Raw genomic sequence first — 8846 nt, 5'->3', positions numbered from 1 at the left:
AATTTTAAATGATTATTTATGTAAATATATTTTTTTCTACAAATTTGATCCGGATAAACAGGCGCTGGCTAAACGAGGTTCTGCTGTGTGTAAAATACATTAATAGAATAGGTAGTATATTACTTTAAACCTAATCTTCTGTGAATTTGAACCATCCCCCCCTCCCCTCCAAACTGCTAAGCCATTCATTATGACCTTAAACAGTGAAGAATTATTTGCACACTGAAGTGTGTTTTCCTGACAATGCAACTAAGAATGAAAATAATAGAAGCCAAAAGCAGGTCCGTCATTTGGGAGATCAGGGGGGTCAATTGCTACCCCTCTCCCTGGATTTTACAAACACAGGGATGTGCCGTCCTAAACTCGCTTTTAGGAGCAGGAAAATGGTGAGTTTGGAGAAGTAAAACGGTGAATTTGGAGCAGCCTGGAGCAGTAAAATTGCAAATTTGGAGAAACTTGCAGGAGCGAAAAGTTAAAATTTTGCATCAATTTGTAGCAACTATGTATATTTCACGCACAGAAACATGTGTGACATGATAAAATGATAAAAAAGGAGATTAAAGATGCAAAAAACCGTAATTCCAACACTCCAACTACTAATTGAAGCTCTCTTAATTACATTGATTTATTTGTTTATTTTTATTTTATTTTATATTTATTTATTTATTTATTTTCTTTTTTGTCTAATATTTTTCACAAAAACAAGCCATGTCCTTCTCTACTTTTTTCTTACACTGATTTAAATTTAGTTCACATATTTACTTTGCTTAATACATCACTGCTTTTGTTCACATTTAAGTTTTGGTGTTTGATATCTATTTTTAAATTTTGTTTGCTTTTATGTAGTTCATACATATATGTAAAAGACATATATACGTAAAACTCAAAAACATATTCAAAAAGGTTTAAAAAAAGCAAAAAAGAATAGTTAAATTTAAAAACTTTACCTCAACAAATTACAATTGAGTTTTAAAGAGCTATTTATTAATTTCTTTTTTTTTTTGATACCTGTAAGTTATTTACTAACATTTGATCTTATACACATAGTCATGTATGTTACATACTGAGCTACTTGATTAACAAGTCTGAAGATCAAGCAAAGGAAACCATTAAAACCTTTAATTTTTAACTATTTGATATTTAATCACAAAACTAATAATGAAATTACAATGAAAAAAAAAATGCTTTTGAAAAATGATGTCATAAGAAAAGGAATTTTAAAATACATGTGAAAAAATAAAAATAAAACTTTTGAGGCAGGCTCAGAATATGGAAAGTAATGCTTGAGTCTCAGAAACTTTAAATGTCTGCACTTTCATCGCCAGAGCATTAGAATTCCCCGATTTTTGCTATTTTATGTGTCTCCAACCAAAATTAGGGATCAATTTTCTGTCCTGAAATCTTAAGAAACCAAGATTAAAAACTGGTGAACAATATTAATTTTTACACATGGCATTTGCTTAGATCAATTCGGATGCAACTAGATTTGACATTTTTGAGTGGGCGTGGCAAGAAGAAGAACTTACAAGTCCTCTTCTTCTGAAAACAAAAGATAAGAATGGTTGAAGATAATGGTCAATGCAAAATTTTTCAACTCAAAAGAAACGATCACATAATAAATTAAAACGATTGAATTTTTCAAAAGCAGATGCAATCGGATTTTGAAATACACAAAAAATCGGGGCTATATAAAAAAAAAATCGTAAAAAACAAGCTCCAAATGCCTAAACTTGATGATAATTTGAAAAAACTGCCAAATATGCTGAAGGAACTGCAACATTAAATGCAAAATCGCACTTTTGGCAAGTTTGTCCGATTTTGGAGCAGAAAAGTGCATTTAGCAGTCTTTTGGAGCAGTTTGTCGCAACTGGCACATCCCTGAAAACATGATGAATTTAAGCATTTTTGTACATATTTTGCTGTTTTTTCAGATAAAATGTATCGATCAAACGCTTTGCCCCTCCCCTTCAAAACAAAATATTTTGAAGTGACAGCCCCCCCCCCCCTTAATGAAATCCTGGACACGGGCCTGGCTGTTAAAGTAAATTTTCGTGAAAATTGACGAATTTTTGATATCATAATTAATTTACTTGAAATGGAAGCAAACAAGACTGAATCCGAATTAAATAGCGACGCATTTTTGACAGTTCATCAGTGAAATCAATTTGTAGCAGGATCTGATTCCTGCGTCCCGATGCACATCTTTACCTTTGATGAAGCATTGAGCGTTTCCAATTAATCTCTAAATACCTTTACTGTTGCAGAAACAGGAACGCCGTATAATCCGTAAAGTTTTGTTCAAAACATTTGAACCAAAAACCACTCGAACAGAATTTTCTTCACAGGAACGAGAGAAGAGAGTCTATTACGTTCTAATTTAATTGCCGCTGCTTGTTGATCATGGTTCCTCTCTTGTCCACGCGATTGCTACGCTTACAGGGGCTAAAAGAGGGTACCCGGTTTGCTCCCGACTTCCCGGTTTTACCCCACTTTCCCCTATCTATGTCCGAGTTACTTCTCCCGAACGCCAGTAAACTGACCATTGAACCAGGAATCCATAGATTTGTAATTTGGCTTTATTTTTGGCTATTTAACATAATCATCCGATAATTAATAGCGTACATATCAAGTAAAAACTATTAATTTATGATACTTAGATTTCGACATAAAATCCTTATTTTTTTAAGGCTTTCCTCCATTCAAATTATTATTTAGTTCTTCATCTCAACTTCTCGTAAAAAAGCTTTTTTTTTTTAATTTTTAAGTTGAAAAAAAATCATTGAGACGAAAGATTCGTTGCCTTTTTTTTTTCGAATATAAACAAGTAAAATTCAGTCTTTTGTTTTAAAGGCATTTCCTGTAATCGGGGGATTTAAAATGATTCCTTTTAGATTAGTTTTCCACAATCTGCCGCAAAATTTTACTTTTTTTTTTTGTTCAAGCCTAATTGTAGAACACGCGTCACTTGATACAACGTTTATTTCCGAGGTAGACCGTACAAAGCCGGGCTACGCAGCTAGTATATATATATATATATATATATATATATATATATATATAATATATATATATATATATATATATATATATATATATATATATATATATATATATATCAGTTCATTTTAGTCTAGAACAGGTGCATGGACAGTTCAGCTGGTGTGCTACATAATATTCTACCTAAGCGTATTGGTAAACTAGAAGACCGCGAAATTGCGACGGCTGCATCTTGTCTGGATGCGACTGTTAAAACTTCACTATATTATGTTCCCTATGGAAATTAGGAGTAAAAAAAGAGACAAATTATTTCATACAGCCATATACTAGTCCGACGATCCCCGGTGCCTTTTGCGCTCTGTGCAACCGATAATGGGATAAATGATCGATTTTTTGAGCGGTAAATTTTAACGCTCCTAATACTAAAGGCCTATCGCATTTGCCTGAAAAAGTGAATTATTCGTACCCATATAAATTAGTGATTAACCCATTTGTGCCTAGTGTCCCATATTTGGGACGCTTTCCTTAAAAAATTCCTGATTCTACAACATTTATTATATCACAGCTTTTTAAAATTTTGGATATAAATAGCTATATATTTGTTTCCAATATCCAATCACAGATGGCAGCACATTTGCGTATTTATTTTAGTGCTTTATAGCCTTTATTTCAGATCAAGACTTGTTCTGCATGGAATAACATGGCATCTAAGAAAAGGTAACATATTTTTTAAAATTTTCAGCCAATTTTTAAGCAGCTTTTATTATTTGATGGAACAAACATTAGAAAAGAATACGTATTTTTGAATTTTGTTTGTACTTCACTTTTAAGTACGAAGCTTTTTGTAGCTTCCTAAATTAGTGAACGCTAGGCGGGAAATAGTACATGTTTTTGAACTCATTTTTAGTGAGTGTAATTGTTATTTTTATTTTATTATTATTATTATTTTTTTAAATTAGCATCCTATAACACAGGGCCGCCCCCAGGATTGTTTCCTGGGAGGGTCCAGAAGTTTTCCGAGGAGCTCCGATAAGTGAAGTCAAAGGCAAAAATCAATGAAGCTTCAAAAGGCCCTCCCCCGAAATAAAAGTTACAAGTCTACAAAACATTAAAAGTCCCGAAAAAAAAAACTTAATTTCACGGAGACTTTAGTGACTTCAGAGAATAGACGAAGGTGAGCATCTCGTGAGAACTGCCACGAAAAAATTTCGGAAGTAAAGCCTTAAAAATGACATTTTAAGGGGTGTTAAGGGAAGATGAGGAGGCTTTCCCCCCTGGAGAACATTACTAAATTGAAATTTCTAAATTCCGAAATTTCCTTGAAAATTGAAGTTTTATGCAATTGTGGTGACGTTAAAGTGGAGTTAGGAGGCTCTAAACCGGAAATTTTTTGAAATTTAAGTCTTAAAAACGCAGTTTTGTTTATCTTTGATAGTATTAGGAGAAATGGATCAAAGTTCCGGGGCTCTGCCCAGAAATGTTTTTATATTGAAGTTATAGAAACGCAAATATAGATTATTTGCTGAGATATTAGGAGATTGAGGGGGGAGGGGTGCTCTCGGTAATGCTTCGAAATTGAAGACCAAAAAATACATTTTCATGTATGTTTGGTGATTTCAAGAGTTCTCCTAAAACTTTTTTGACATAGAGGATCTAAAAACACAATTGTAAATTATTTTTCGCGTGCAAAGGGGTACAGGATTGAAGATTCGGGAGTTCTCCGATTTAAAAGATTTTGCAGCTATCTTTTGGAGATGATACACAAAGGAGGGAAATGCGGAAATTCCGTGTTGGAAATACTTTGAAAATAAAGTGCCCAATACTCGCATTAGGCTGTATTAGTACCAGTTACAGGAAAAGGAGAGGTCAGGTAGCTGTCCCTCGAAAATTTTTGGAATTTAAAGTCTTTGAAAAAAGTTAAAGTTTTCTTTGAGGAAATTATGATGGGAACTGGAGATTGAGTGCTCTCTCCCGGAAAATTTCGAAAATTCAGCGCCAAAAAATACAATTTTAGGCTCTCTTTGGTCAAGGAAGTTCATCTTCCTACTTCTAGGAGGTGCTTAAGCCCCTTATTTCTGCCCGTGGGTGCGCCACTGCTATAACAGAATGTTTGGCTACAGAATAGCCGAAGGACTTTTTTCTTTCAATTAATATTAATTATGTGCAAAAAAAAAACCCTTTTGCTAGGATTTTTTTTTTTTTTTTTTTCAAAGTGACTTTCAAACTTCAGAAATAGTGCAGTTATTTTTGTAATTTACATCCCATGTTGACTTGCATAAGCTTTTGATAAATTGTCCTGGAAAAGTTTTTATAATGTCTTATAAATTCAAATAACACTGTCAACAATTTTTTTTTTTTGCTCATTTCACTGGCTTCATTTCAAACGACAAACAAATTAGAAAGTAAATATTTTGCTCACAAAAGTATTTTTATATTTTCTGGTATTACTTTAATTCTTTACTGTAAAGTTGATTGTGTATTATTTTTGTAAGTATACGTTACATTTTTCCAGTTTATCCATGCAAGAAGTTCTGGCTTTATTGGAAGAGCCGTCAGATGAGGAGGACTTCCTGAATGCAGACATAATTATTTTTCCACCAGACAATGAAAACTTGACAGACGGAGACAGCAGAGCAGAGGATAATATAAGTGTGAATAATTTGTCTGGTTCACAATTAAGAGCACCGGCAATAGTTAAAATGTGCAGCAAAAAAGCGACAGTGCAAATAGTTGGGGATTCTTCTTCTGAAAACGGTGATACAAATATACTTCCACCTTCAAAACGGAAAAAGAAAATTGTTATAAGAGAATAGAAATTGAAGGACCTTAATGCGCTGGGAACAATGGATCGAAAGAAAGCCACATTTTTTGAACATTACTGGTCTCCTACATCTATATTTCAAGAATTTTTTGATGAGGACTTATTTACAATGTTAAAGGAGCAAAGCATTCTATATGCTCGACAAACAGGTTGCATGACTTTTTCAGTTACACTCGAAGAGCTACATATTTTCATTCCCATTCTTTTGACTAGTGGCTATGCGGAGTTACCAAGGCGACGGTTGTATCCCATGCCCATCAATTGATGTGAACAATATTGCAATAAGCTCTTCAATGACAAGAAATCGCTTTGAACAAATTATGCAATATCTGCATTTTGCTGATAACGACAAACTAAACAAAAAGGACAAGTTAGCCAAGCTCCGTCCTTTTTTCTCAATGCTAAATGAAAAATTTCTTCAATATTACCCAATGGAGCAACAACTTACAGTGGATGAGAGCATGGTTCCGTATTTTGGACGACATGGCTGTAAACAGTTTATCAAAGGAAAGCCAATTAGATTTGGTTATAAAGTTTGGTCTTTAAATACGACTTGGATACTTAGTCCAATTTGAAACGTATCAGGGTGCAGGAACAGTAACAGATGTTAATGGATTAGGAATGGGTGGCTCTGTTGTGCTGGATTTGATTTCAGAATTGCCTGCAAATAAACCGTATGCATTGTATTTCGATAATTTGTTCACAAGTCCCGCTCTTATCGATGAGCTATCTGAAAGAAATATTGGAGCAACTGGAATTGTACGTGTCAATCGTATAGCAGACTGTCCTTTGGAGAATGTCAAACCCTTCAAAAAACTAGAGAGAGGTAGTCACCAGTATTATACTGATGAGAAACAGAACTTACTTATGGTAAGGTGGATGGACAATAGCGTGGTCACGATTGCATCAAATGTGCATGGAGTTCATCCCTTAGTTAAAGCAAGGAGGTGGTCAAGTTCGGAGAAAAAAATAATTGAAATTGTTCACCCCCACGTAGTTGCTCAGTATAATAAGTTTATGGGTGGTACGGATCGTATGGACCAAAATATAAATGCATATCGTTGCCCCATACGATTCAAAAAATGGTGATGACCACTCTTTGTATTCGGCTTAGAGAGTTCCATCCAAAACGCCTGGCAAATATATAGGTTGTGCCCATCTTACGAAACAAAACCGTTGGACAAACATTGAATATAACGAGAATAAATAAACGTTGAATATAACTGAGCTCATATCTTCAGAACCAATGAACTTGGAAGTTTGATTTTTGTTGCAAACGTATCTATTTAGCGCAATTGAACCTCTCATAGCAGCAATAAGCATTTCGCAGTTCGGATTTTTCTTTTATTGAAGCGCAAATAAAATCCTCATTTCGGCTTTTTGCTGAATTTTTGTTGAACGTAACTGAGCTCCGATCTCCAGAACCAATAAACTTGGAAGCTTGGTTTTTGTTGCAAACGTGTCCATTTAGCGCAACTGAACCTCTCATAGCAGCTTTAAGCGAATAAGAGAGAAATATGCTTGGATGTTTTTCACTCCTTAAGTCGTTCAACAGCACCCGCCAGCAAACAGGCACATACAAACACACACACGCCTACACATACACACACGCCAGCAAACAGGCATATACCAACGCACACACAGTCATGATCGCAATACACATAATTTGAATTAAAGGTGTCAAAATTCAAATTAATTTTTCTTAAACTTGTGGACAGCAAAACTTTTGCTTCAATTACCGCTAACCGGACATGGCAACCGAAAGCTTCAAATATTTTGAAATCGTAAATTTTTTCAATGTCAAATTAGTGTTTTTTTTTTTTTTTGAGCAAATACGATTGTTTATTGTTCTTTCTTGACAGTTTTGGATTCCAATGAATTTATTTCCCCCCCCCACCTCTTTCTGCAGCACCACCGTCGGTCGGCCGCCTCACGATAGTGCTCCGCTGACGAAAACCGTCACCAGGTTGCGTCACTTACTTGCCTACACTTACACACACACCTACACCTACACACAGACACACACACATACACCAACACACACAAACACATACACACACGCATACATACAGACACACAACTACCCACACATAAACAAACATACCCCTAACCACCACCACACACGCGTCTACATACGCACACACACTCGTGATTGCGAAAAACATAACTTGAATTCAAGACGTTAAAGTTCAAATTATTATTATTATTTTTTTCTCTTTCCCATGGTGCCGGCACTATTTTCTGTGGAGGTGCCAAACTCGTTTCCAACTAGAAGGGAATTTTTGGAGTTTTGAATAATTCAGAAACAATGTCTGCTGTATTGCAAAAAAGATACCGATGTAATGAACGGTTTGCCACACTTTTCGCCCACATCAAAAATTTCCTCCCCTCTAAAGTGAATCAGAAGGTAAAATTGAACTAGGGGAAAATAAAAGTAGGGCGGCATCTAACAAACCAATAGCATCAAAAAATCCTGCTAATATCTATACATATAATAAAATAAGATGTTTGTGTGTGTGTGTGGCGCGCATCCCGGGAAAACGGTAAGGCCTAGAAGGATGAAATTTGGTATACAAGTACAGTTTTTGCTGAAGATGTGCACCTCGGGCTTAGATTTTTGATATTTTAATTAGAAAAAAAGTTATTTAATGTTTTATGTGAGTTTTAGTACTTTTAACCTCACAGACCCCGAACCAATCGCACCACACAAATATTTCTTGTACTATAGTGTAGGAAATTTAATTTTAAATATGATTAATGAAAAAATTTTGTAGAGAGAGCAATTTTTGTATTTTTTATGAATTTTTGAAGAAACCTTTAATTTGCATTTTTTCCTGAGTTTTATTTTTTCTAATGTCATCTTGCTAGAAGTATCAAAGCCACATCTCTAAAGTTTAAGTTGGTAATAGTAAGAACATTTCACCCTCGTCAAAAGAAAAAAGTTCTTAAAAATATGCATTACTTTTTTTTTTACAATTTTTTTAGTGCTGAACACATCATGTCTTTCCAGGCATCGGTCGAAAAAAGC

Source organism: Uloborus diversus, chromosome 3, assembly GCF_026930045.1.
Source record: "Uloborus diversus isolate 005 chromosome 3, Udiv.v.3.1, whole genome shotgun sequence".
In the NCBI taxonomy this organism is placed as follows: domain Eukaryota; kingdom Metazoa; phylum Arthropoda; class Arachnida; order Araneae; family Uloboridae; genus Uloborus; species Uloborus diversus.
Note: the sequence above shows the minus strand (reverse complement) of the source record.